The 8,088-nt window shown below is 35.1% G+C and overlaps 1 long non-coding RNA gene across 3 annotated transcripts in view; it reads right to left on the bottom strand.

Moving 5' to 3' along the window:
- Positions 1-7,091, bottom strand: part of LOC117172083 — a 7,571-nt gene extending 480 nt beyond the window's left edge. For 2 of the 3 annotated variants that reach the window (XR_004466956.1, XR_004466954.1), the window contains exons 1-2: positions 6,748-7,091; positions 147-544 (exon numbers count right to left, since the gene is read on the bottom strand). This is a non-coding gene — a long non-coding RNA (uncharacterized LOC117172083). Of the gene's footprint in view, positions 1-141; positions 545-6,747 lie in introns of all 3 variants that reach the window. The other variant, XR_004466955.1, reaches the window with a different exon arrangement.
- Between the last annotated feature and the right edge of the window lie 997 nt (positions 7,092-8,088).

Here is an 8,088-nt window from a genome sequence, read left to right as displayed (position 1 = left end):
AGCCTTGGAGGAGATTATGTTGAGAAATAAAAAAAAAAAAAATTCTTAAAAACGTTGTTTTTCTTGGTCAGGCCGGAAACTTATCAATCCACCCTCGTACTTTTAGTGCAAATTGAATATAAAAATACAAGAGAAATTCACCTTACCAACTTGTGAAAATCTTTCCTGTCAAATTAAATCCGAAATTCCATAGTGACAAACTGCAATCTTCTACCAGGGTTTTGGGTGGTTTTACTCGCGGTAGCAATGGGTGTTATTGCTTTTAATTGCACCAAGATTGTTAACGGTTGGAATGAGCCACCAAGTGTGCCTCAATAACCGCAAGCTTCATTCAAAAGTTATCCTGGAGATTCAATGACCTTCATGACTGGATCACCGAATTGGTTGAAGAAGTTTCGGCTCCGAGGGACTTTCCTGGAATTCAGAACCTCGGCGAATCTCCAAGACATCACGCAAGAATTCAACGGATCTTCAAAAAGAACCTTCAGGAGCATCGAGAGAATCTTCGATCAGAATTTTTGTTTAGGAATTTTCTTATTCTCGTCTTTTTGCGTGTTTAGAAAGAGAAATGTAAGAAAAAAGAAAAAAAGGTGTTAGTAAAATTTTTATAAGCGAAAAAAATCAAATTGGATTAACAAAACACAAGTAAGTTTTAATATAAGTTATCAAAATGCCTAAGTTACGTGGTCGAAAAAGAGGCAGGGATAGAAATCCTCCATCCTTGTCAAGTGATGATACCGAAACGATAACCCGTGGGTCTAAAAATAGAAAACAAAATCCTAGTGAGGATACTGTTGTTCCGCGTGCGATGGCTTCCACGAGTTCTGTGATTCCTTCTAGGAACAATACGGGCGAATTATTTTCAGATGATGGAAATCACTCACCTCTACAACACCACGAAACTTCAGTTTATATTCCCCAAACATTTTCAATAGATACTCACACTTTAGCCGGAACTTAACATTTTAATAAACTCTCAAAAGTTGTTCAAGGAATGATCCCTTGTTTTGACGGAGAAAATATGTCTGTCTCTATTTTTAATGATCATTGTATGGCCGCGATCTCATTGATTAACCCTTCCGACTTGCCGTGTTTTGCTATGCTCGTAAAAACTAGAATCATCCGTAAAGCGCGACTACATATTTAGGATAGAAGAGGGGCAACCTTAGGTCAAATTTTAAAAACCCTAAATCTGATTTATTCTCAAGAAGAAGATATTAGCCAACTGATGCAAGATTTGGCCAATGTAAAAAAGAAACCCGACGAAACAGTTCCAGAATACAGCGCGAGAGTAAATTTAATTTTAAATAAATTGATTTCTCAAGTTATCGAAAGTAGTCCTGGGGAAGAAGGCATCGGGATGTGCAAAGCTTACAGCATTACCGAAATCGGGAATTTCTCACGCAGATTAGATTATAATATTTACTTTCACATAAAAGATAAAGTGGTTACTACTCTGGATAAAGCCATCGCACTTGCGAATCAAAAAGACCTTAAAGTTAAAGATTGGAAAATAGTACATAGGGATACCTCAGAAACATCTGCGAATAAAACCCTTAGTTCAGGTCAAAATCAGATAAATGCGTTTAATAACTTCAGTAAGCGAATTGCTCATCTGCGTGTAGATGATAAAACCGAAAATAGGAATGATAGAGTAAAAAATGTGGTATGTTACTATTGTCATAAAATAGGACATATGAAAATAAATTGTCTGAAAATTCAAAAAACTAATATACACACGGCAAAATATAGTTGCAACTATTTTTTTGCGAGCAATCATGATTATTTAACCTGTAAAATACGATTGAGACATAATCTCGAAAGAGAAAGGGCACAACAGTCTACTCTAAAGAATCACGACTGATTCTCAAAATTCTGGACAGGAGCTTCGTAGTGTTACTTTAAATCCTACCGCAAGTCAGAAAGTTATTCTCAAAATTAGAGAAATAAATAAATAAGGACCCGCTCCTACAGTGAAACTCAGAAATTCCATGTTTTTTAAGAGTAAATGTATCTTTATGCTTGACACTGGGGCTAGTGTTAGTTTGATAAAGAAATCTGCTCGTAATTGATCTGTTAAGATTAATCGGAATCGAATTTTCAATTTGATTGGAATTTGTTCAAATATGATTCCAACATTGGAAGAGGTGAGGTTGATAATCCAAGGTCTCAAAACTCCTTTTCAGATAATTCCAGAATTTTTTCCTATACTACAAAATGGTATAATAGGAATAACGTTCTTGATACAGCATCGCGCTATTATCAATTTTGAAGATGATAACCTCAAAATTGGAGACAATCAATTCCCCCTTCTAAATCACACTACCTGTCAAATCCCTGCTAGAACACAGAAAGTATTTGATATAGCACAACATAATACTCCTCTTAAAGAGGGTTATCGCAGAAAAATTCCTTTTAGACCCGGAATTTTTGCTGGTGAATCACTGGTTTAAAACAAAACGGACAGGCAAACGTCTTTGTCATAAATAGACTAAAATCTTTCAGTCTTGCCCTCTAACCTGAGAAATGCCACTTTCTTAAACGTGAAATCGCTTATTTGGGACATGTCATTTCCCAGGAAGGAGTAAAACCGGATCCGAAAAAAGTAGAAGCTGTCAAAAGATTCCCTATTCTCAAAGGAAAGAAAAATGTAAAACAATTCCTAGGTCTCATTGGCTATTATAGAAGATTTATCCCTGATTTTGCCAAGATCGCCAAACCCTTAACTCTTCTTCTCAAGGAAGAATCCTGTTTTGACTGATCCACCTTACAACAAAAAGCTTTCGAGATTCTAAGAGATCGAATATGTACTGAACCTATTCTGCAATACCCCGATTTTTCAAAACACCTTTTATTGACCACAGACGCCTCAAACTATGCCATCGGCGGAGTTTTGAGCCAAGGACTTGTCGGACAAGACTTGCCCATAGCGTTCGCTTCACGAACTCTTCAAAATGCAGAAGTGAATTATTCCACAATAGAAAAGGAATTACTAGCTATTGTCTCTAATGTCCAACATTTTAGACCTTACCTCTTCGGTCGTAGTTTTACTCTGTTGGCGGATCATCGACCCTTAGTATGGTTACATGATCTCAAAGACCCTGTATCAATGTTAGCTCAATGGAAGATCAAGATAAGTGAATACGATTACACTATCGTGTATAAGCCAGAAAAGATTAACTTGAATGCTGACGCATGGCCAAGAAATCCCACAGATGATTACGTTTCTGTGGCGAATAATTCGGCAGATGATAACGCTTCTGTCACACCCGAAATGGATGTTTCGTCAGGACATCTGATTAATGGTTCTGTGCTGGCAGCACAACATATGGTTGAATTTTTAGAGAATCCTATGGTTGGTCATAAGCTCGTTACATCTCATGCAGATGCCTTGTCGGAACGTCTTATAAATGGATGTGTATCTGTAACGTCGTCTCCACCCCGATGGCGTTTGATACTGCAGATATTGCGTGCTTTGGAGTGTTGGAGCGAATCTTATGTGTTGACATAGAGATTAATGAACACCTGATTGAGGATGTTCCTCCGTCAGCTTTTCCCAGGCAAAGCCAATCAGAAACAGGTTGTACAATAGTACCATTAACTATGACTTCACTGATGTGTGCGGCTTTTAGGGACCCCTATTCCAGTGAGGTGAGCTTTTTCGCGAGGGCACAACCAATACCTTGGGGAGAACGGTACAACTACTTTGATGGCTCTGACTTCAGGGACTCTGAACCTCTTGTGGTTTCACCCCTGAATCCGATGCAAGCACCTGCCCCTACTCATGATTTGACGACGCTATCGTCCTTGACTTCCGATAGGTCACAAACTAGTTGTGCATATTTGCGCTCTAACGCTGGTAACTCCGGGAACCAAATCTTCACCCTAATAAGTGATCTAGACCACACTAGGGACAGGCAAGGATGTATATCTTATTCAAGAGATAGGATATATATATAGGATTAGGGCATATTGCTCATCTGATCTCTGCAGATGGATACACATCATTCTAGACCTAGAGAAACCATAACGTTTAAACAAAACGGAAGATATGTCTTTAGTTTGGTAACTAAGAACAAAGCTGAAGACAAGAATTCCATTTATTTAGTTTTTGAAGCCTTTATCGCTCTCAGAAAAGCCACGGAGACACTACGAGTTGAAAGTGTGAAAATTTCAAAGGTTGGAAATGATCTTGATGATATTCCTTGGGAATTAGTAAAGGAAAAGATTTTAGAGATCTTTACTAATTCAGGACTTTTAATAGTCATTTGTTCTGAAGAGATTATCATATCTCCTACAGATATGAGGGATGATATCATTCGAGAATTTCATGAATCCGTGGTAGGAGGACATAAAGGAATGTCCAAGACCTACTGGCGTACTAGAGAGACCTATTATTGGAAAGGAATGAAACAAGACGTACAAAGGATTATTGAATCTTATACGAATCCATACGGACCAAGGGTCTAACTTCATCAGCTAATGCATGAAAACTTTTTGCAAGTATTCAGGATCAAAAAGATCCAATCAACTGCTTATCAACCTCAAAGCTTAGGATCTTTAGAAAGGAGTCACCATACTTTGGTAGAATATTTGAGACAATTTGAAACTACCACAAATTAGGATGACTGGCTCCGTTTCGCAGTGTTCTCCTATAACACTAGTATCCACGAAGCAATTGGCTTCGCCTCCTATACCCTAGTTTTTGAACAGGAAGCTATAATTCCTAATCATTTCACCTTATCACAACAAGAAGAAACCTACTTAGGATATTTAAGGAATCTGTTTCTCAAGCTACATAGTGTTCACGCTCTGGCCAAGGATCGACTCCAATTAGCTAAAGAAAGGTCGAAAAAGTACTACGATCAGAAAACAAACCCAAAACACTTCAAAGAAGGTGAAAATGTGTATTTAAAGGTAAATCAGCGAAAAAATAAATTCGAACCCTATTTCAGCGGGCCATATGTCTTAGAAAAATTGATAGGCAATCGAAATGCGCTCATTAGGTTAGGGCCTAATAAAACTAAAATCGTGCACACTGATAAATTAAAAATTTAATAGACCACGGACGAATTTCAAATATCCAAGGTACGATTAGTTGATGAAGACTCTCCATCAATTCCCTGCCATTGGAAGTTCAACATTTAATTGCATCATTGAGTCGCGACCTCCCGTAGAACGAAGAAGTATATGGATAAATCCAAAATTTCTAAAATATATTTAAAATAAATAAGTAAATAGAATGTACATAGGTTTAAAATTACTTTGACGGACTTACTCCGACGAACCAAACCAATTTAAATGAAAAAGTATATATATTTCAAAAACATCACAAAGTCTAATAATCACTTATAGAACATTATTACGGGAATTAAGTATTTCTTTATGATTATTATTAATTTTATATAAAAAATTCAAAAGAATAGTTTTTTGAATTCAATAAATAGGAATAATATTGATAATTTGAATTTTACTTACTTAGATATCTATAAATAAAATAATGAATAAATTAAAGTTGATTCAATCAATATCGCTACAGAAACTGGACTGACTACCCTTGCAAGCAAAGAACCTGTTCCCGAAAGTACTAGGTCTACCCCTAGACTCACAGATTTTCTGAAATATATCGAAATTGTATTAAAATTCAGACTATAAGTTCTTCATCATTGGGCCTATAACAACAGCAACAAAAAAAGAAAAAAAGGGGAAAGTGAGAAGTGTTATTATTAGATAAACCTTTTCCTAAAGTTGAAAATTCGCGCCATAATTCAACCCTTTGACGCATACTCAAAATTTTCTTTTAACAAAAAAATCATATTTAGTTTAAATTACTAAATAAAATAAATATTAAGTAAAGAAATAAAATGAAAAAGAACCAAAAAACCTTTAACACTTTAGGACAAATAGAAAATAGTTTAAATAACTATTTTCATTCACGTAATGGTAAAATTCATGCCGGCCGGGCCGCAACAACTCAAAAAAGGGATGAGGCCCTCAGTATCGCAGAAACTACAAAACCAAATAGAGCGTGAACTGTCGAAGGAAAAACAGATTATTGTTTATGAAAAACACACAAGAATTGTCTTCTCAAATGTAAGTCCCGATTTTCCATTTTCTAGCCCTATTAATCTCCCTAAAGAATCCTGAAATTTTCATTCTATCCTCTCTTCCTATTAATATTTTTGTTCTCCCATCTTCAAAATATTTATAAGAATCCTAATCAAATATGAAACAGATATAAATACTCTAGATTCAATTACATTCGGTCTACGGATGAAAATAATGATAGATTTTAACAATTTAACTCTCCCTTTCTCCCTGATTTTATTACACACATAAAACTCTCTTTTACAACAATAACTACACGCTTTTATTCTAACTGAATATATATGCCTGATTACCCCTTATACTTTCAATTCAAATCTTACTCTGAAGACTTGACTTCTGGTATGATCGAGCTGAGAGATTGATCTTAAAATCGACTTGGATTAATTAATATTGATCGTTCGTTCCGCAAAAGCCTGGATTTGAGAGATTTAGAGAGTAATCATTAAATTAAGTTACTGATAATTTTCATTATATAAGTAATTATTTATTATTTCACATTACTCAAAGTTAGACTAATTATTATAAAGTATTCTAAATTCCCTTTTTTATTATTATCTGAATCCAGATCATTGATTCAAACAAAAACAAAAACTTGATTATTTTAATTTAGAATTAATTCAAATATTCATTTCAACTTACCTTTATATGTTTTTGTTCTCGCTTGCCATAAAATCCTTTTGGTCAAAATTTTCCTCGAAAAATTTGGTGTTGTTTAGTTTTTTCTTGCTCTACATTTATATATATAATAAATCCTTTCACTTGGCACTTTTAGCCCATATAGCTCACAAAATTTCACACTCGAAAGAAAAGGGTCACCACAAAAAAAGGTCATCGACGGTACTCACTATTGACATGCACTGATGTAACAGATGCTGTCACTTTCAACATGTAAACAAAAACTTGTCTCAACAATAGAACAAGAGACACCTTTTAAGGTCATGTGACACTTACAGTTTCCCTGACTTTTTTCCACAAAAATGAAAATTTTTAACAATTGAATTCGGAGATGCTATAAAATATCATAACAGACGTCCCCGGCCTCTTTTTTGAGGGATAATAACAAAAACATGTATTGTGCTAACTAAAAATTTTATGCATATGCATTATTTTGAGGTTACGTCGTTTTTCATCTATGCCTTTCCCATAATCTGCAAATTATTTATGAAATAAACTTTTTTGATTGCCTGCAAACAAGGTTAGTTCCGGGAGATTAATTACTGTGTTTATTTGTAAGTCCAAAGTTTTCAGCCAAAAATATAGTGTAGTTTGGAAGTAACGCTCGGGTGAATTGTAACACACATAATCTCGAAATATACACGCACCTTGTTATCAATATCAAAAATTTTTTGATAAAAAAACACAAAGAAAGTGTGTGGAGACGTCCGTTAGCATGTACGCTATCATTTCCCAAATTTTTAAGGCAAAATATGTATTATTCTAGAAAAAAAAACCGGGGGAACCTAAAACTGGTAAAATCGACGATTTTCTAAGTATCACATGCCCTTAAGTAAGGGGGAGGTGTAACGGCATGCGCCGTTTTCTGAACTAAACTCCCAGGGCGCTCAGACCCTTTTAACAAACACTCTCGGAACTAGTAAATTCTTTGGCGGGAACATTCAAATAGCTTCTTAAATGCAAATTGATTATGTATATATATGTAACCTGTAAATGTTAAGTAATTCTTATTGTACACGAGTCTTACGAATAATATGGTTTTATTACGTCTAAATTAAACCAGTATTTAAGTATTATATCTTATTTTAGCAACAATTTACTTTCTTTTATAATATTATTAAGTTCTCTGTCCAAAGTATATTTTGAGGTTAGAAAGCCGAGATATCGAGCTATTTTTAGTACCGTTAATAGGTTTTGGCGCCAGTTAGACGCTATAAAAAAGAGACCTTTGGACTTCAAAGCAGGAAACTGTCACTAAAAGAGATTGACGTTTTCCGGTGATAAAAGTTAGACTTTGAAACCATT

Source organism: Belonocnema kinseyi, chromosome 1, assembly GCF_010883055.1.
Source record: "Belonocnema kinseyi isolate 2016_QV_RU_SX_M_011 chromosome 1, B_treatae_v1, whole genome shotgun sequence".
Classification (NCBI taxonomy): domain Eukaryota; kingdom Metazoa; phylum Arthropoda; class Insecta; order Hymenoptera; family Cynipidae; genus Belonocnema; species Belonocnema kinseyi.
Note: the sequence above shows the minus strand (reverse complement) of the source record. Positions and strands in the feature narration are given on the sequence as shown.